This window comes from Neolamprologus brichardi, chromosome 7, assembly GCF_056152115.1.
Source record: "Neolamprologus brichardi isolate AB-2024 chromosome 7, ASM5615211v1, whole genome shotgun sequence".
Taxonomy (NCBI): Eukaryota; Metazoa; Chordata; class Actinopteri; order Cichliformes; family Cichlidae; genus Neolamprologus; species Neolamprologus brichardi.
Window position 1 is genome coordinate 23,463,519 of NC_142110.1, and position 22,828 is coordinate 23,486,346.

Below are 22,828 nucleotides of genomic sequence, written 5' to 3' on the forward strand. Positions count from 1 at the left end.
GACTGAGGTATGGCTCTCTAATTTATGCATAACAAAGAGGTAGCCATACTGAGTTTTTCATTTCGCTACTCACTTAACCACCAACTAGGTCACTTCTTTAGCTCTGCCTCGTCTCATTAAACTCTCAATTATTCATTGTGGGCGTATATTTTTCAGTCCCAGTTGGTTTACAGCTAATCCCCTTATAGCATGCCTTTACTTGCCTCTAACTGGCCATAATCGACAGGGGAAGCAGTATATCTGACGAGACAAATGGACTAACAAACAACCTGCATTGTCTTTTATACAGGTTTGTCCAAATCCAAAGATATTATTTTAAAGTGACAGTTGATAGAGTATGTGCAGAGAATTACTTTATCGCTGAAAACAAATCAAATAATCAGTTATCAAATAATCTGTTATATTACTTAGCACCAAAACAATATTTCAAAACTAAATGAATAATTACTACTAATAAAGGCATTCTAGTTCTTGCTTGTATGAGTGCAACCAGTAAAAGGTTTGGTTTTTAGTGATTATGTTCTACAATGCAAGCACTGAAACATTATATCAATTAACAAAACGTAGCAGAACGGCAGCACGGTGTCACGGTGGTTAGCACTGTTGCCGCACAGCAAGAAGGTCCGGAGTTCAATTCCACCATCAGGCCGGGGTCTTTCTGTGTGGAGTTTGCATGTTCTCCCCGTGTTTGCGCGGGTTCCCTCCGAGTATTCCTGCTTCCTCCCACCATCCAAAGACACGCAGTTTGTGGGGATAGGTTAATTGATTAATCCAAATTGCCCAAAGGTGTGAATGGTTGTCTGTCTCTGTGTGCTAGCCCTGCGACAGACTGGCGACCTGTCCAGGGTATACCCTGCCTCTCGCCCTATGACAGCTGGGATAAGGTCCAGCGGCCCTGAAAAAGGTAAGCAAATGGATGGATGGACAAAACGAAGCTTATAAAAAGTTGGTAACACAGCATTTGTTTGAGTCTGAACACCAAAGACAATTTTTTTCTTCTTTTTGTATAAGCTTAAAACTAATGTGCTATCAAAGGTAACCAGAATGCAGGGACCATAAACTAAGCCCAACACTTCTTAGACTTCCAGACTACGTGTCCGCCCTTGCTCTGCTACCAGGAAAATCATTTCAAAATACAGCACACTGACCTGGAGTCGAACTGAAATCATCAGTAGCATACAGTAAAGCTGTAAATGCAGTTTGTTCATAGTGATTGCCGTATTCAGTGCACCCTTTTAAAATCATTTTTATTCACAATGAAACGGTCCCCCCCCCCCCCCCCCCCCCCCACACACACACACACACCACCACCACCACCACCCACCACCAAACACACACACACACACACACACACGCACACACACACACACACACACACACACACACAATAATTCAGTGGCAAATGGATTTTTCCTTCAGTACAAAAAGCGCTCAAACACCAGCTGTGTTTCCCACATATTATGGACACACACATCTATACTGGGCCTACTTTTGTCCATTCCAATCTTCTCCAGTTCTTTCTATTCATCTACTGGTGCTTGGCTCTGATTACTGGATATCAGGTCTGGGCACAGGCTAATCATGTGTCCCACAGGCTCATTAAGACTCCAACAATCTGAGAGTAGCACATTATCCCAGACATACTCTGGTGTGGCATAGCAGCTTGAATGCCATGTCCATGGAGAGTGAGAAACCACTGGTGCTTGGCCCATCAGTTTCTTTCAGCTAGTTGTTGGCTTTGTGAAATCATTTCACATCTCTAAACATGTTCTTTCACAAGCCATAATCCATCCATTCCCAATTTTTTAGATAGCCCATTGACAGCGTGCACAGGAAGAGGTGAAAAGTAACCTTGCTTCAAAAGAGTATATATATAATTTCCTCTTTGAGCTGTGGTAAAGATTCCAGCAAACGACTTATAGGTGAGGCTTTCAATTCAGACAAGGCTTTCCAAAAAGAGAGAGAAGCAGAACTGCATTAAAGTTTGATGAACTAGTTCATGAAATATGGAAGGACGGATAAAGTGGATGTTAATAGGTTGCCTATGGGTGCACCAAGCCTCTAAGTGAGGTGAGCCCCTCTCCAGCAGAAACAACTATTAAAGAGACAAGTGCATGTGTAACTGTGTAATATACCAAATCTGTCCTTAATGAAACAAATGTGGAGCTGTAGAGTGTGCACAGTATCCAACAGATGGATTAGTAAAACATTTAAAAAGTAATGGACAGTCATTACCCACATACTTATTGCTGTCTCTCTCTAATTGTACACTCAATAACAGGCTTCAGATTCACACACTGCTAAACAATGATATCAAAGCCACAGGTGCAAAACTACACAATTCCAAAACTACACGTAATATTAAACTTTTATAACTAATGTCAACTAAAAACATAAATGAGAAGGTTGCATTAGAGGAATCCATCTGGACATCTACAGTGGCTGAAAACTAAAACTACCAAGGGGGTAATTTTGACCTCTTGGCATTTTAAAAGTGATGTAACTCTGCTAGAATAAAACTCCATCATCTCTTATGTATGACTTTTCCTAAAATGGGTTATTCATCATATAGTGAATTTTGGGGTGACAAAAAAGAAATAAAATTACTATAGCTAGGACTGATGGTGGAGTACAGACCCATAGTACTGAAATCAATTATTAAAATAATATTTAACTAAACTGTTTCAATTTAAAGCAAATATATTTTTTGGGCTTATGTCAGAATTTCTTTTCAGTCATTTTGATGAGTGCAAAAAACAAACGGTGGATTAAAACAGTGCAGTCCAAGGAATCTTAATGTCTGTCCAATATTTTTTTTTTGTATTACTATGCTTAGCATTGGTAGGATACAGGGGGCTACAACCTGCTATAGCATCCCAGTACTGTAGTAGGTTAAATCCTAATCTCAATGTTCTCAGGTTAAATGGTTATATTATATTAGGAATACACACATATCCTCTTAAGACCATATGGTGACATTAATTTAAGAATCCACCCTGTATTCAGTCAATATTCTTATAAAATAACAGAATGAAAATATGATGTGACAGTATTACAGCAAGTCTGATTTCAACACAAAGGCTTGGTGTTATGTTTTAACCCAGTTTGGGTGCAGAGATTGTGAGAGATGAATAACATGTTTGTGTTGCTCTTTTGAGAGTGACAAGAGAAAGGCGGAACTTGAAAAGAGGCTGGAAGTGCTAATGAGGCTTATTTTAACAACACAACAGCGCCATGAATATTTAACAGCTAACAGTAAAAAGTCTGATGAATTCACTATCTGAGTGGAAAAAATGCCAATGCAATGCTGCTGCTACCAAGACAGTGCTGTACAATATCTCTGTATAATAGTAATGGGTCTTAGAAAACAAGACGTCTATTTTCTATTAATACAGCAAGGAGCATTTTAAATGACTTGCACTTTAAAAAACTTCACACATCCACATGTACTCTGGCAGCCTTAATAAAATTAATTCACAGCAATTTTTATTGAGAAGGGAAATCACACGTTTAAACCTGTGGTGAGCTTTGAATAATGCGACTATCAAGTGGCCTAATTTTTTTTCATTATTGTAAATGGTACTTCATTAGTCATGCACAATAATGAATACTCAAACTTTCTTCTCACGCCTAAAGAGGAGACTTTCAAGGTATTTAGAAAGATCCTGCAAGATGCTAAGTCCGTGGACTCACGCGGTTGCTAGGCAACAGTAAGGGCACCAGTCCTTTTTCAGGAAAACAACTTCACTGTCCAAAATAAATAAAGATAGAAGGAAGACACCATGAACCTCTTGAGCGGGGTTAAGTCGCTGGGAATAACACTCAGTCAACATCAAGTACTGTGGCTGCAGAGGCCAAAGAGGTTTTCTTATGTTTAGTATTGAGACTCTTTACTCTTACGAAGGAAAGAAACATACAGAATAGCAACATTTTCTAAAAGGATTACAGTGTGTGAGTAAGACAATAATGACCTATTAAGGTCAAATGTTACATTTCATATTTTGAAAACAGCAATACATATTTCTATTTTTCCAAAATGGAGTTAATTGTTTAGGATGTAAAATGTAAATTGTGTTGATGGTTATATCCTTTTCATCATGAAACAGTGAACAAATACCCTTAGAACAGATCAAAAGGCTACTATGCTACTAACAACAGTAAAAAGGACTCTTTATCAAAGAAGCCTGGCTTTATCTCATTAAAACAGGCAAGAAAGTGAGAAAAAAAATCACTTCCAAAGGGATATGAAACAGTTTTACCCATATTTGCTTTGTTATTTAGCTAGCACAGCTCAAATTAATTACTCTCATCTTCTTCACTCTATTCATTATTCTAGCAGTAAACACATTAGTCAAATGAAATGTCTCTGAGCACACCTGGCTTTCTTATCTTTTCTGCTGTCGACAACAGGGTGGTTCAGCTTTTTTACATGCTGTGAGCCGAGCATTAAAGAAACCCAGTGCCATTTATGGGATATGGTACCTGCCGCCTATTCAACCGATACCTGCCTCCCAGGAAGCCTTAATGTATGAGATTTGTCAGTGTCAATTTCCCAGTTAATCTCTCTAGTCCACCTCGCTGCTGCCTCTGCCGCCCATTCATTCCGCTGCTCTGTCTCTATCTGCTCACACTATCCTACACAGGATACAAAGGCAACGGGAAGCCCAGGAATAGGAACTACCTCAGTGGTAGATGGTGCTGCAAAGTAATCCTGCATCTGAAACCTGCTGAAAACTGCTGGCACATGGCCTGAATTTTGAGGCGCAGTCTGAACATTCCTTTGCAGCAAACACTGAAAATAGAGACTATAAAAAAGTCAGTTAGACTATAAAAATGTAATTTATAACCTACTGCGGTCGAGGTATTGTTACTGAACATACCAATTTGTTGTGGTCACAGAAACACACATGTACACTATATTGTCAAAAGTATTCGCTCACCCATCCAAATCATTGAATTCAGGTGTTCCAGTCACTTCCATGGTCACAGGTGTTTATAATCAAGCAGCTAATGATGAGGACTGCTTCTACAAACATTTGTGAAAGAATGGGTCGCTCTCTGGAGCTCAGTTAATGTCAGCGTGATCAGATGTCTCATGCAACAAGTCAAGTCATGATATTTCCTCACTATTATATAATATTTCACAGTCAACTATTAGTGGCATTATAACAAAGTGTAAATGATTGGGAATGACAGCAACCCAGCCACGAAGTGGTAGGTGTAAAATCATAGAGCATGGTCAGCAGATGCTAAGGCACATAGTGTGCAGAGGTTGCCAACTTTCTGCAGAGTCAGTCACTACAGACCTTCAAACTTCATGTGGCCTTTAGGGTAGTTAATGAACAGTGTGTTAAGAGCTTCATGGAGTTTGTTTCTATGGCTGAGCAGCTGTATCCAAGCCTTACATCATGAGGTGCAAGTGTGTCAGATGCAGTGGTGATGTGCGGTTGTTTTTCATGAGTTGGGCTTTGCCCCTGTGTTCCAACGAACGAAACTCCTAATGCTCTTAATGGTTCAGTAAGACAATTTCAAACATTTCATGCTCCTAACTTTGTGGGAATAGTTTGAGGATGGCCCCTTCCTGTTCCAACATGACCACATACCAGTGCACAACGCAAGCTCCGTACAGACTTGGATGAGCGAGTGTGGTGTGGAAGAACTTAACTGGTCTGCACAGTCCTGACCCCAACACAAAAGAGCATTTTGAGATTAATTAGAGTGCAAACTGCAAGCCAGGCCTTCTCCTTCACAATCAGTGTCTGAACTCACAATTGTACTTCTGGAAGAATGGCCAAAATTCCCTTAAACACACTCCTAGACCTTGTGGAAAGCCTTCCAAGAAGAGTTGAAGCTGTTATAGCTGCATAGGTTGGGCCGACATCCTATGTGTGTGAAGGCAGATATTTGCTTTATCTGCGTTATATGTATGCAATGTATGCAATATAGGGTACATTAAGGTTGGCCAGTCCAACAATCAATTAACATATTTGTGAAGGTGTGTGTGCAAAAGAGAAGTAGACAAAAAACATCCTATAAAAACAAAATATTTACATCTAATCCTGTATTAACAGGTGGAAAGTCAGCCAAGGTTTAACTGGTATTTTTTTAATTGAAAGTGCTCCGGCGTGTTTTTCAATACTCATAATAAATAAATATAGATTTGGGGGAGGACTGAATGTGAATGCTGTGTAAGTAGTATTGATACAGAACAAGATTAATTGCTGTCAACTATTTTCATATACATGTTTATATCCATTTTTGGTTCATGTAAGCTCAGAATGAGCTGCAAAAGTGAAACACAGTGAAGCTGAAACACAAATTATGGATAAACTGCTAATCAATACAGAAAGAGGAGCTTTTTGCTAAAAATGCATTACTTTGGTTCCTGAAACGCTAACATGTTCTTTTTAAAAGTGTCAAATCCCACTGTTACTCAAGAGCAGAGAAAATGTTTATTTCAGCAGCAGACTAGAATTTGGCAAGCAGAGAAGTATAATTTGCCTTAAAATCTGCAATGTGAAAAATGCTAATTTAGCCTAAATTAACAAAACTCGTGCTTTCAGCTCATTAGTATTGGACACCTTTATAGGACACCAACATACTTGAAGGCTGCCAGAAACATTACAGCACTGATAAAACAGAAATTAAAACCTTGACTGAAATTAGTTACAAACTTCTGACAATTACAATAGCTAAGCTAAAATAACTGATTCTATCCCTACTGCTCCAGGTAGAAACCCTGCTTAATATATAATAAAATGAATCCTTTTTCTATATAGACATTTCCTTCAGCTATAGCTATTGTGCTGTTACTACTACTACTAATACCTGTGATTGCCCAAAGTCTCACATCATCAACTAGATTTTCTAAAACCGAAAAACACAGCCCATACACCACTCAGACCACTTGAATTAGCATAAGCTAAAGGGCCTTTTTATTTCAGGGGCAATTGATGCCAAAAACATGTTTTCTAGCTATTTTCACTGTAGACAGAGCCATACCGATTGTTGTGGGCATCTATGCACTCATCTAATTACAGAAACAACACCATAAAGTTCATATATCCTGTTGATCATCCATTTAGCTGTATACTAACTTTATACATGTTCTCTATCATCATGACGTTATTTACTTTTCTGACTGTATTCTGTTAAAATCTGTAGCAAATTTAGCTTAAGATGCGTTTAGGCTTACCATGGTTTGCTTGCCACAAAGCCTTAAGATACAGAAGATGACACTAAATCTAACAACAAACAAAAGAGAGAGATCTAGTACTATTAATGTTAGTATTCAGTAAGAGTTGATTCATTGGTTTAGTTTTGAGCTCACCAATTGACCTTCTTGGATTTAATGATTGATTTTTACCTACTTATAGCTATATATTTATTGCTGTTATTCTTCTACAGCAGCGCACAGTGTGTTCACGTCTAATGAGTAGTCCAGGCATTTAGTGGAACTTTAGTTTGATATCTGTTCTGAGCGTGCGTAATCGCACTCATGAGTGAAACTGACTAACTACTACACTCCCATTAAGTTTCAATATTGTAAATTACTTGTAAATTAAGATATACCTTAAAGGCTTCCAATTCATTCACAGCATCAAAGAAGGTAACAGATGCCTGTGATGGCTAAAATTATTTGAATCTTGCAAACATTACCCGTCAAATTTTTGTTTTTTGCAATATCGTAAATGTTTTCATATGGTAAATGGCCTGTATTTGTCTAGCGCTTTTACTAGTCCCCCCCTAGGGACCCCAAAGCACTTTACACACCCAGTCATCCACCCATTCACACACTGGTGGAGGCAAGCTACAGTTGTAGCCACAGCTGCCCGGGGGCAGACTGACAGAAGCGAGGCTGCCATATTGCGCCATCGGCCCTTCTGGCCATCACCAGTAGGCAGTAGGGGAAGTGTCTTGCCCAAGGACACATCGACCGAGACTGGCCGAGCCGGGGCTCGAACTGGCAACCTTCTGATTACAAGGCAAACTCCCAACTCTTGAGCCACAATCGCCCCAGCATAGTATTGGTAAAGTCTGTTTCACATTTAATTTTAATGTTAAAACAGAAATCCATTAATCACAGCATAACAACTATGAAGACTTTGAACTACATCTATTCCTTCCTTTTGTTCTGCTTCACTTTCATTAGAAGTAATGCTAAAATCTGTCAGCAAATCTGAGCTCAATTGTGCAGGAATGTACTGAAATGAGGCTTTTATAGCCATTTATCTTATCTCCCAGTTCCTACAGAGGTTTTTAAAGTCTTGTGCTGTGCATAATACCTGACCTGTCGATCTGATCCATTCAGCTGAGGACAAATTGTGATTAAAATAACTTCAATTCATTAGCTACTTATTTGGAATGCACTGTAATGTCCTTTTGGAAAGGCATGGCTTTAACGTGTCCAAAAATACCTAAAATTCTTTAGATAAGTGACTACTGGCAGTTCTGTCTTACACTGTAATTTTAAAATGGCACAATGATTTATTCCCCACTAAGCATAAGGCCATCACTTTGCCGCATATAACATTATTGCTCATTCAAGGCTGTCTGGGGAGAAATTATGATGCCTTATGATGTTCTATGAATTAAACCCATAGAAGTGATGCAGGGCTGGCGTTAAATTCAAAGCACAATAAAAAAAATTATTCCAAGCTCACCAGGCTCTGTATGGGAAACCTGCTAGGTACAGAGGAGAGTCAACAGTTTTGTGAATGTTATGTAATACATATACCGTATATATACAGTATTGTACAAAAGATTTTTGAACCACTACTTCTAATGTGGTATTGAACGATAGTTCTCCAGGATATCTGAAGTCTGAAGTTCAATACTTGTCTTTGGATATTTGCTGCTTTTTGACTGGTTTTCAGTGCAGTCCTTGTAACCGACCATTTTCAGAAGAATGTTTTGCTTGCTTGTTAAGCCACTTACAAAACTGACCTATGAATTGTTCAAGAAAAATAACCTAACTCAAGTCGGTGTGCTTTGTCTGCACATAACAAAAAACATAGCAAAGTACCAATTGGGAACTTTGTTAATAGCAGCCTGCTGCAAAAAAAACATATTTTGTCCTCCTTTCATTAGCTGAACCCATGAGAAATGGCAAGAGGATAACAATATTTGACAGCCATAAAATAGTATTTTTGAATACTCAAGCCTCATCAGAAATGGTCTCAGTTGGATGGTGCCTGTCAAGAAGCCATTCTTAAGGAAAGGAAATAGCCTGAGCTATACCAAATACCACAAGAAATGGAAGAAGAATCCAAATTTGAACATTTTGGCTGAATATGTACAGAGGAAGTCAGGAGAGAAGTACAACGGCGAATGTCTACAACTATATGTAAAACACAGTGGAGGCTCTGTCATGGTTTGAGGTTGCTTTCAGCCAGTGATGATGGTGATCTTGTGAAAACTGGCAGAATTATGATTGTAGAAAAATGACATCAGATTTTAATCCACCGTGTAATACCATCTAGAAAATGTCAGATTGGCAATGTTTTTTTCAGCATACTGCCAATGCAGTAAAGGCATACCTAGATAGAAAATGCACACAATGAAACACTGTGAACATCCAGCCCCAGCCCCCACCCAGATATTACTAGAGCAGCGTGGGATCGACTTGGCAGAGAACACAAAAAAGGCAGACAAAATCTGAAGAAGAGCTTTGGAATATCCTTCAAGAATCTATTTCTAAAGACTACTTGAAGAAATGAGAAGAAAGTTTGTCTAACAGAGTTTCAGAATCAGAATCAGAATACTTTATTAATCCCAAAGAAAATTATTAGGATATACTGAAAAAACAAGGTGGCGATACCAAATATTGACTTTCAAGCTCATTAGTCTTGTACCAACTTTGTTTTAGCCATATATAGTATTCCCTTGTATGATTGCATGTTTCAATAAACTGCAGCACCAAGTTCCCATTTTTCAAGGAAAACATAAAGAAACAAAGGGTAGCTCAAGAATAGTGAATAGTGCTGTACATGTTTTCAATGTGGTCTGATGATCATTATAAGTGACAGAAAATTCTCCCCCATTAAACGTAAACTCTCCTGCTATGTTGAAAAAAAGATCCTTCAGTATTCTTTTTTTTTTTTCATTTCAGTTGTAGTCGGTGAGTTAAATTCAGATCTTTACATTGAAATAAAGAGTACACCTAGGAGAAATATGTAAACTACTTCTAAAACCAGATTAAGGTTCTAAAGTGTTCAGCAGGGACAAGCCAAGTGTGCTATTCAGAGAACGCACATTAAAATGATAAATTGCCAAGTGCACATGTTACCATTTTGTTTTTCTCATTTACTCTTCACTGTTGAGATGGTCATAAAAGCACTGCAGCTTCGAGCTGTACATTACCATATAATAATGCTGCTAAACTGCTGTGGGAATTCGTTTTAATGGGCAAGAAAACAGTTTTCCAGTAAAGTCCTACATCCAAACTACTGATAACTATAAGAATGGACTGCAGTAATAAAGCAATCACTGGCCAAATAGCTGACCCTGGAGACTTGGCTGTGGCATTTGTGTTACTCATTATAGCAACTCTGACAGTAAAAGCAATCATAGCAGCAAAACTTCACTCTCTAATCATTTCAGTAGCTTTTCAAATATTTTAAAAATTAACATTTTGCTTGGAAAATGATTTTTTTTTTTTCATTTTAAAGATATGAGCAACACTTGTTATGTACACTTATTTAAAGCAACATTTTTTCAATATTTCTCTTCTCATAACACGTACACATACACATGACAATACCATACATAATGTAAACATGTCAGGTGATAGGATAACAGTGAAAAACATTAACACAGCCCCTTCTGCATTCATGCTTAATTCCTGTTCAAACTAAAATGAGAGAAAATATTATCAGTGTTGTCGTAAACAACAGTACAAATCCCTGCTGTTATGGCAGTCATACTGAGAGACTTCTGATGTTTCACAGTCATTTCCATTCCACAGCCAGCATTTGCATTTGTTTGATTTCCAGCAGCAGTCTGCAATGCCTCTTTGTGCAACAATACAGACACAAATAAATTAAGATCCGTCCTTCCTGGCAGAGATTATTTATCTCCCTACTCAAGCTGTCTGAACTTCGAAAACACAGCTTCAAGTTATTCATTGCTATTCCCATACTCATCGCCCACTGCCTTGACAGTAAAGACTACAGTCGTCTCCACGCCTGTGCATGTTTTTGTAAAATAAAGGTCTTATACAACTGCTAATAAAGAATTTGTTTTGCTTGCTTTGGTGTGCAGATGCCGCATAAATCATTGTAATGTAATGCATGCCTATAGCTATAACCCCACCACTAATCCTTCTGCAGAAAATCAATTTTTCACTTTGGCCTTAGCTGCCCTTAGGAAGACAAATCACAAAACTAGTCAAACCAGCGATCAGAATCAAACAGACTGGATTCAGACAGAGGATGGTATAATGCCTCTTGTACAATCAGTAACAAGTCGCTGCCTCAATGCCATGCCATTTCATTCTCATCACCCTCTTAAAAGACAAACATTGTGTAATTAGGATGATTAAGATGAGCAGAGACTAAAGGCCAACAGTGTTAACATAGCTTGAGATAATAAAAGGATTAGGGGTGATTCACTTAGAGAAGCTTAATGGGTTTTTAAAATAGAAAACAGGAATTCATTAGTAAATGTGATTGACAGTTGAAAAATCAGTGAATTTAACAGCGGAGAAAATAAAACCGCGATTAACATAGCAGGCCTTGTTGTTGAAGAGCAAAGGCTGGAAGTCACTTATAATGTCACAAAGTCATCTGCAAAAAAAAAAAAAGAAAGAAAAAAAAACACTTTTAGGAAAACAGCGAGCAGATCTGCAGCAAGCAGATGAGCACTGACCCAAACTGACCCACTTCTTCCTGATTTATGGTTTATGGTCCCTCAGCAGACACAGCTTTGTTGTGGGGGGTCATAAATCTCCCGCACCTCAGAGCTGATCAGCTGACCCTCCAATCCTGGCAGCCGTCCCCTGCTCACAGGCCTGTCCTCCGGCCGCAGCCCAGCTCTCAACACAAAGCAGAAATCACCCGAGCCACAAGCGCAGGCAGTTAATCACCATGAGCCGACAATAGTATGAAATAGAGTCAAGCAGGCCAGGAAGGCAATTCATTGCTATTGCTAAAGGACTCGGCGAGACAGCCGAGGTTTACCTGTTTGGTAACTTCAGCAAAGTTAAATGAAGTTTTCGATGTATGGAATGAGCCAGTACAGGTCAGGGTAAGAGGGGCTGAGCTTGAGGTACGTGAAGAAACCTCACTGGAACGACAAGGCAAATATGACGCGATGATACAGCTTTGTATTTATGCCTCCAGCCATGTTTGCAGAGGTAAATGTTGGACGTAAAATAAGGCATCTTAATTAATTGAACAGAGCACATGACTCTGAGACTAAAAACTTGGGTCATCAAACACTGCACAGCGCAGCACGACCATGCAGGTTAACTGTTGCAGCATGGAAAGCACCATATGTCTCAGATGACTTATTACGTCTGGATCAGACATAATGACATCTTGGCAATGTCAGTGGCAAAACAGGAAAAAACAAAAGGAAATTACAGAGTGGAGGAGCAGAATATTGAACACCACAGGGACATCAGGGATTTTAATTTGAAAGGGAGCAGAGGCACAGTGTGAGATAGAGAGACACACAGCCAGAGAGCACTCGGATATTCCTCTGTTAAGACAACCAGACTGGGAATAACATACATATGGAGCAGCATGCAGCGAATCGAACCACGTCGCTCATTCGCAGCAGCACCATCATGAAAATAATCAGCACACACTCACCTGCCTAAACCATGTAACTGCACCTCTGCACTCAGTCATTCCTACCGTGTTTGTATCGTGAGGGAGCTCTGCTGGTGCTCTGCGCACGCCACCAGTCTAAATGATCTCCATGATTCATGCGGGAACAGATAATTGGCGTTCAGAAAAGTGGGATAAACACTCATTGTAATGGCAGTGAGTAGCCTGGCAATAATTTTGTGTTCTCACTTCTGCACGTGGACATTCTTTTTTTCATTATTCTGTTCCACTCCCCCTCCAGTCTGTCTCCTGACTAGCTCAAGAGCCCCCACCCACACTCCAAAAGTCCCACCACACCTTCCTCTTTATCCCTCAAAGCCTTACTCTCCTCGTCAAGGTGTCACTAACAGCTTCTGCAAACCATGGCTTCTTATTGGTTCATTCCACTTTATTCTCCTCCGGTCTCCTGTTTTGCTGTCTTAAAGGAACAATGTATTCACACCCCCTCAACCCTGCCCCCTCTCTGTTTTTGCAGCTCACAAAGTGTGTCATGATGAGAAGTGTTGGGCAAAACTAATTACAGTTTAGGGGTTGAAGCAGCGGGACAGACATCCATAATTCATGAGCTCAATTTAAAGGGTGACGGCAGATGTGTACCTAAAGTAGCGAAGCTTGCAGAAGGAGCAATATTAGGTTTTCTTAGAGACACCCTGTTGACACTGTGTATGTGTGTGCGTATCTGGAGATATACACGGCATAAATGAAAGGCTATCGAGTAATCTCCCGCATTTATCAGTCTTTTGGCAACTGAACAAATCTGTCAGCATCAAGAGGTCTGGAGGTATGTGTGGCCTGTAACTGGCTCAAACAGGGAAATCATATTTTTCAAAAAAGAGACAAGTAAGCAGTTAAATAACAGTGTGATTGGTAGAACAGCTCTTACGTAAAGGAAATGTGTCCATTTATGATTTCTTCATCAAATCTTCTTTCCACAAAAACAATATATTGTTCATATATCAGTCATTAGGCATAATAATAAAAGGTAAATCAGTGATTTTTAATGTAATCCTCAGATAAAAAATAACAGAAGTTATTGATTTGGTTTGTTCTTAAGGTTTGATGTGTTCAAGTCATTCAAGCATCCTTCCAACCATTACATGCACTTCTTTTTTGTTTTAAATTGCTGTGTAAAGAATATGACATGTAAACCACTCCCCTGGTGCTGGGCATGTTTAAACACATTTTCTATTTTGGTTTAGGCCCAAAATACTAAGGGTAATCTTCAAAACATCAAGTTTTCCAACCAGCGTCATCACAGTTGGATATTTATTTAAATCCAGCAATGTAATCTCACTGAACAGGGATGTAGAGGCCAGCTCTTTAATCCCTTAAAATTTACCCTTTAAGGACTGAAAATATTTTGTTTGTTGGACAGTGAAAGTAGTGCACAGTGGTACATAGTGACTGATGTTATTAAATGTTGTTACTTAGTAATGAACTAGTGTTACAATGCTAATTGTTCTATTAAATGGGGAAAAGAAATCAAATATATCAAATTCAAACGGCTTCAGGTGTCATTGTCAATTACATTGCTAAAGACTTGATGTCAAATATAACTGTGTAACAATCACCTACTAAATGTATTTATTTGTAAAGCTCCTTTTGGTTGCTCCCTGGTCACCACAGTGAGTGACTTCACGTGTTTTAATTTGGGTTTGAGATGTCCTTCCTAACACAACCCCAAAAAGGAATTTGTGCCTCGAACCAGCGACCTGTATTATTCAAATTATTCTGTTAGAAATGTGTCAAAATATTTTAGGAAAATTTACAGAAGCACATTATGAACCAAATCCAGCAGAAGTCTTCAGACATACACATACTGTCTGAACACCTGTGTTACCTGAAATTACACTGATAAATTAGTGATGGCAACGAACAGCTTCAATCGCAGGTGCATCAACTGTGCTATTTGAATTTCCTTCCCAAGGCACCTTGTGCATATGCTGAGTTTTGCAGTTTGCTCCTTTTGTCAATCTGAGCTTTTAGTGAGCAGCTTTTAATAGCTCACTCAGACCTATTAACTGAAAATACCAGCACATGCAGCCACTTCTTCAGTCATTTATTTGGTAATCCTTGTGACTCTATTAGGAGAAAATCTACAAGCAGTTCATAAAAGCTTTAGTGTGTCCTGGAATGTGTTTTGCATAACACCTGCATAAACTGGCAGCATCTGTATATAAATGATTCACTCGGAATATTAAAAAAACAAGCTGGCCCACGATACTTTTTACCACTTTTAACAGTTTTAACTGTTAAGTGTGGGGAAATAAAGCAAAACTTCTTAGGACAAAATTAACCAATCAAACTCAACTTTAAAATATTTACCTCGGTTGAATTTCCAAACAGAAATGTATAGCAATAAAACTATTTTAGGATAAATAAACAAATAAATCAAGAAGACAGGCAGCGTCAGTTGCCTTCAGGTCCACATCTGCACTGTCAACGTTAGTGCACCTACTCTTGCTGATCAAAGCTGCTTGTGTCTTCATCAGCAGCTGGTGTGAAGTTTTTCAAAAAAGGAATGGCAATATGGCATGGTTATGCAACCTATTTCAACCAGCACTCCACCCTATTTTCCAAACAAACACAGCTTGCCTTTGGTCTTATTTCATTGTCATTGATGCATATTTCATAAGGGAATTCACTGTCTTGCTTTGATTCTTCGGCACTTCGGTGCTGCTGTCTAGCAATACATTAGTGCCCATTATCATCTCTACAGTCTTTATCAGAGATAGCAAGAAGTCTCTTACAACTCTAATATATTGTATATTACAGCTCAGCTCTGCTCTCTAAAATGCTCTCTAACTGTTAGGATAAAACACACCACTAAAGTAATTTCATACACTTTAAACAGAACTGATGCATTTAAAAAAATGAATATTTAGAGACATGTGACAAAGTAAGTACATGAAATTGCTGACTAACCTAACAACAATAACAGTAGCAGAGTGCCTACAGAATAGTTTGCCCTTGAAACGACTGAGGTTCCACTTCTGAACAAACTAGCAGTTGTTTGAAAATTGTAGATGATGTTCCCCACAGTGTAATGCTTCATACTGAGATCTTTATTTAAGCCGCTTTCCAGACTCCTTGGTATTCACATCCTTTTATAAAGCAAGCGTTGGGTGTAATCACATTTTTCAGTAAAGCAGTAATGTAATGCGTTAATGTACAAAATTTACTAATTACACTACAGTTACAATTTGTTACTTGCATTAGAAAAGCTTCTCAGTTACCTGCATGATGGATACATAGAAAGCAAAAAAACATCAAACAAAGTTGCCTTTTTCATTCTGCTTCAGTCATCTGATTTCATTTCATGTGCAGGACGGGGGTAATAGTGGGGTGGTCTACAGATTTTCAGGAGTGGAAATATGGACATTACTTTTACTTTTATTGCACAAAAGCACAACAGCACAATGATAAAGGGCAAACAGCATTAAGGGTGGAAGCAACTGCATTGTCCTGCAATCATAACTTGAGCTCTTTGCAAGCATATGCACAGACAGTATGCTAACATATTAGCCAAGCTAGCCAAGAGCACAAAGTGATAATAAAGCTATGTGAATGCTGACCCCAGTTCAGCAGCCAGAACCACAACTTCAACAGGTAACAAAGGCAGTGATGAGCAGTGAGGGTTACATGTTTTGGGTTCATACGTAAACACTACTATCATTAGGATGGGAATCTGTGTTGTTGTGGCGAACTGTTGCCTTGGGTTTATACTGTTAAATGATAATTGGGAGACAATGCACTCCAGGTTATTTTTATTGATTTGATGAGTATAAGAGTATGGTTAGTCATTACATCAGATTTTTAATATGCACAGTTTTCATTAGAATTAAATGTTTTATACATTATGGTACTACAAGCCAAACCCAATAGGCTGTATAACAGAATTACAAAGAGGCACTGTTGGGTGATGACTATATTCGAAACACAACAGATAAATCCTTAAAGAAAATTTTGGTATTTCTTGTTTTGGGGCCAAAGTTTGTAAATTGCTAATAGGATATTGAACCAGTATTGATTGCTATATTTGCCACAATTTAGAAAAAGAGTAGCCACATGCAATTTGTTTTTTACTCTAACTTGACTTTACTGTAGTCCCTCTATACACGCACACACACACACACACACACACATATACACATATACACACACACACACACACACACATATACACACACACACACACACATATATATATGTATATATATCTATATCTATATATATAGATAGATATAGATATATATACCTTTCCACTTCTCTTTGCAGAGAGCTTTTGGCTCTCTGCAACTCTCTAACACACATTTAGCTTGTTGTCTTGTTGTCTTCCTGCAAAAACTCACCTCCTGTGAGATTTCAGAGCAAGACTTCTACATGAGCTTGACTTCTGAAATATGTTAGACAGATCTCTGTAGTAATGCTTTCCATAATATTGACGTTTTGGCTCAACAATCTGAGCCTGTCACTGCAAAAAACAAGTACCTTTACTTTGACATGGACAGCTGTTCCATGGGATTACACTGACAGGACTTTGAGGTCATAATGATCTCACGCAATATAGAACCAATTCCAAAGGTTTTTTGGTCCATGTAATATATTAGACCATGAAAAATGCCAGAAAATGGGCCTAGTTTTAGAAATACCTAAATTTCCCTATAAAAAGAATAGTCTATCTTCATTCATCTAAATCCAGCAATAAACTGTGAGCATGACTCTTCTTGGCCACCACTGGGCCAGAAGTCACATTATAATAAATGAGCAGCACAAGGAGAAAAACTGCAGGAAAATAGTTGTAAACAGGACAAAGGCAAAGAACACTTCACTGAGTTTCAGGTCAATCTCCAAACATAAGACTTAATTCAGCTAATAGGTATAAGTATTTTTCCTGGTATGGATTTAATAAGCTGTTCTTGCTTGAACTATTTTGTAGCTCAGTACTGTCACATTAAAGCTGACTCTTTCTGCTATGGTGGAAAAATTTTTTTAACACATGTAACCACAAGTGGATTCGATTCAAATAGCTTTAATTTGTTTGGGACTTTTTTATGCCATGCAACTTAAATACATTTAAGTCCTGTACAATTTAAAATAAAACTTCCCTTTTCAATTTAGCATTTAACTCCAGGAACAGCTGCCAACATTTAAGGTGAATTCAATTAAACACTCTGATATAAAAACAAAACAAAGAAAACATTATGCTGAGCACATGGGGCTGAATATTATACCCACAGCCAGAGACCCCTCCTCTCCTCTCTTAATAAACATGATATTCAAGCTTTGCATCACAATGCTCACTGAACCGGCTAAGCACTTGACAGCAACATCAGTGCATCTCTGAGTGTATGAATATACAGTCTGGATTCATGCCTGGAGTGTTTCATCTCCTTCCTGTGCTAATCTTGGCATCGATGTTAAGCATGCTGTAAGTAAAGTCCATTTTTTCACTCATTCAGCCAGCCAGGAAACCAGTCAGCAACTCAGTCATTCAGTCATTGCACTGACATTAAGATTTTTCTTCACAGCAACTGAACATATACCAGAGCTAAGATCCCACTATCACTGAAGCAGCCTTCATACTCCAACGCTTACGCCTCACATCCTTCATGTCACAGCAAAGCTCAGTGGCTGTCCAATAGATTCGAGCTGCCCAGAAATTCATGACCTGCGCCACCTCAGAAAATCAACATGGTAAGTCACTAGGGGGAATAGTATGGTCAGGAGGCAGACTAACAATTATTTATGGCATTTGTCTAACCTTTCACGGATAAATCAAGTGAGTGGCTGCCCAGACTATCTGAGCGGATGCTGTGGCAATTTTCAATGTCTCCAGACAGCTAAAAGTTCAGTGCATCTTACACAGGGATAAAGTTACTCTTTTAAAAATCTAATTAATGCTTCTTTTATTTTGGAAGCTGAAAACAGTCTAACGATAGGAGGGATATCCTCACAGCATTCTCAGTTGCGCTTGCCAGTTCTAGAAAATTCTCAAATAAGCTACAGTAAGAGTGAAGTTATACTGACAATGTTTGGAAAAAAAAACAGCTGAGAATGGATTCAAGTGTAAATGTCTTACTAGGATGGACACTTCCATCTTCACTACATAGAACGTCTGTATTAACTGTGGCAAGGCAACAGAAATAAGCCTGCATGTAATTCCATTCAGAAAGCAGAAAGGATTAGAGCATTTTAGGTTTACGTTCTGCCTGAGCACACAGTTTCTCTATCCTTTTAAAGAAGTATGACTTTATTTAAATTGCTTGGACAGTAGAAATGAATGTAAAAGCATGACTCATTTTTTTTAGGAGTCTAGTAATTTTTTAAACTGGTGGAGACGGAGGAGTGGAGCGGGTGGGGGGGGTGTAGTTCCATTGTTGGTTCTAGCCAGACTTCTACTCCATGCTCACACTTAAAAGTGAGATTTGCTTAGTATTACTGTACCAAAGTGTAAAGTTTATGTTCATGAAGTCTACATGTAGTAGGCTTGAACAGTGGGTCAGTGACCAGTCAGACATCTTATGTAAATGTATGTACACTGTGATTTTTATTTGATGACTTCTGTGGAGTTGGCCATGTCTCTTCTGCAGCCTTCTGGTTGACAGTGGTTTTTTTGTTTTGTTTTTTTTTTCGTGCTGATAACAGTTGCAACATTATACACTGAATAATCAGAAATGTCCTACTTCACATATTTACACTGAGGACTGGGGCAATCAGAAGCAGCATCTCCTACAGTATGTAAGTGGATAATTTCTTCATTTATTTATTTTTCTTTTTAATGTCATGATGAAGTGATGAAGTATTCTAACTATTTTGTTGTTGTTCCATATATCTAATTCAAAGCCTACTTCCATGACCAAAGAGGCCTTGTTAAAGCTGGGAGAAGCAATATGTTATTCAAGAGGCCTTAGAGAGAAGTCGACTCTCTCTCCTCCTTTGGGCTCTACTTTCAGACTTGAGGAAAAATGTAGTGTCAGGCTGGCCAATTACAGGTCTTTTCAGACCAGATCAGATGAGTAAAATAAAGAATTATAAAGAATACAAATGGAATAAAGATAGTCGCACACTGCGTTGAACATTCTGTGAAGCCAATTGCATCGGCTTTATTTTCACATTCATTAGACATGCTTGTTTGATGGGAGGGATTTAGAAGAGAGGTGTCTATATATCATATATGTACATATATATATATATATATATATATATATATATATATATACACATGTACACACATTGGGGTTTTGTTCATTTTTACTGTAGCTTTAAACTGAAAGCTATTTATAGGACAAGTTTTATACTGGTTTTTGTGCGTCTCTTCAGTTTTTCTGTAAAAATGAATTCATTCCAAATACCAGTGATTTCACAAAGTGCCGTGGTAACAAGCTGCAGCTCATAGTGGGAGACTCGCCCCTCTGTGACCCCTAATGAGCCAGCAGCCTCCCGCCAGAGGAAGCCCGAGCCGCTGCTCTTGTAATGAGCTGCTGTTTTGCTACAGGCCTTTCAGATGAGCCATGGAGCTGTCATTCGCACCGCAGGCCATGAGCAACTCTGGCAGATGATGCAATTCTTTGATGACTTTAAGGACAATGCATGCCTTTGGTGAAGCCTTACTGTTAGAGTTTTAACTCAGCCTTTCAGAAGTGCAATCACATCTTGTGCTTTTCTTATTGTGGATATCATAGTATGGGACAAAGTTGTTCATGCTTTGAAATAATACACTCATATTCATATTTATTGCTCCTTTTGTTGAGTTATATTATTCAGGTGATGCAAATGCTGTTTTGATTTGTAGAACAGTTTCAGCCAATTAAAATGTAATTATATAACCTACTGAATACTACAGTTACACAATGACTAAGTCTTTAAAATGTGCAGAAGTTTACAAGAAGACACACAAAAGAAATTGTCCAAACTTCTTAGTTTGGTCAGAAAATAGTCCAAAGACATTTAATTTATAATAATAATTTGTTTGTTTGTTTTTTTGTTGTTGTTTTTTTTTTTACAAAAATACCAAACCTTCATAACAGCAAGCCTTTTGTAGAAGATTTTTACATTTTTTTTTTGAACAATTTAAAACGTGCTTGATATTCCAATAGATGGCTATGGTTTATTAACCTAATATCAATATTACCGAATCCTGAGCCATGATCTTTTAAATATGGCACAGCCCGAAGCTATGACATCGCATGTCACGGATGTTTATGTGGCGGTTTGAGAAATGATTTCTTTAGATTTAACAAAATAAAATAAAATAAAAGCCTCCCACAGCGTGTTTTAAGACAGTTAAAGATGTGAACTCCTTCCCTCTGGTGCTGCCTGGTTGCTAGGCTGGATAGAAATTGCACACACGCTCTCCGAGTGTGACTTATTGCATTTTTGATGTTATCAGACACGCAACCCCACATGCTGTGACGCCTGTGCAGCGAGGGAGGCTGTAATGTGCAAAAGTTATGATTTGGTCCGCATCTCGGTGACATGCTGTGTAGAGCTTGATAAGAACCAGAACAAGCGTGCTGGTACAGTTATCAGTGCACCCACGTGGCCTTACCTTCAGCATCCGTCACCTCAACTGGATATCAAACCAGCCAACATCCCACAAACATGACATCTGCACTCACCTCCACACCGGCAGACTCTACCGTGGACCGAAGGCAGGTGTCAGCGGGGGCTCTGCAGAGCCACGACCTCTTTGTTTTTCTCTCTGTTTCTCTTTCTTATCTTCTGATGGTTAGACTGGCGCGGACACCGGCTCCGATGCGCTTCGCAATCTCCTACGACAGAGCCCAGGGAGGCGGGCAGGCACCGTAAGAAATTTCTCTAACGACCGATAGACATTTGTTTTTTCTCTCACACAGTTTGATATTCTCTTTTAGCTCTAGTAAAAGACAAACTTTGCCAATTTCGAAGGTTATTTCTAAGCATAAAACATTGCTGCCACATCCCTAAGGTACCGCTGCGCTCCGGTCTGCTCTCTCCTCAGCTCCTCCCGGCAGCAGGCGGACAGGAGGGCGGTGCGACTGGGTTCGTGCGCTCCAGCGGTGCATGCGTGGCACGAACGCTCCAGGATTCAGCCGTTATCGCAAGACAGAGTGCATGTGTCCTATTCAAAATGCACCGATTATGAGACATACCTCACAGGCTATAACTCTCGGGTCCAGGGGCGCTGATAACATTTTAGGAGATCCCATCTCTGATCCAACAGAGATGAGCATTTGTCCAACCCCCCTCCTCCTCTGGGAGAAGTTTAACAAATAACAGCAATTTGCTTAGAAACCCTCTACATGCTGTAGAATGCGCCAGGTTAGAAAAGAAATCGTTAACCAAAGTTAGAGCCATATTGCTCACGTGAAAAAAATCAATTCAGATCTCATTTGATAGTGACCTCTCAGAAATAACCAAAAGACCCTGAGCCCTGGATTGGAAAGCACTATCTTTTGCCATTTTCCATATAATCATATCATCTATCTATCTATCTATCTATCTATCTATCTATCTATCTATCTATCTATCTATCTATCTATCTATCTATCTATCTATCTATCTATCTATCTATCTATCTATCTATTCAATAAGTGAAATCGCAATACATTAATAAGTGGTAAAAGGGATTCAAACCATCTTTAACTGATTTATGATGACAGCTGTCAAATTGAAAAATAATTTGATTGTGTTTTGAGCCTGTATAGTTTCAGACTTCTGACTATATGTATAAATTGCTCAATATCTAAGCAGAAAATTAATCATCCATAAAATGTGACTTTGATATCAGCGTGAAAGCCCTGACATTAATCAGTAAAGAAATATGCAGCATGAAAATATTAGCCTGTTTATAATCACAAGTATCCATGGTGGGCTTATTAAGTCAAGCTGATTGGAAATTTTCACTGAAAATGACTTTGCACGAAAGAACACAGTCACTCAGAGAAAATGCTGGGTACCAGCTCACGCTCCATTTGAGGTCATTTTTGGGCTAAGCTGTTTATATGCATATT

General features: G+C 38.7%; 1 protein-coding gene across 2 annotated transcripts in view; it reads right to left on the reverse strand.

The window, feature by feature from the left end:
* The window catches only part of mgat4c (mgat4 family member C), a 109,744-nt gene extending 87,806 nt beyond the window's left edge, over nucleotides 1-21,938 (reverse strand). For both annotated transcript variants that reach the window (XM_006782339.3, XM_035915383.2), the window contains exon 1: nucleotides 21,455-21,938. The gene's annotated coding sequence lies outside the window, so the exon portion shown is untranslated. The remainder of the gene's footprint in view (nucleotides 1-21,454) is intronic.
* Between the last annotated feature and the right edge of the window lie 890 nt (nucleotides 21,939-22,828).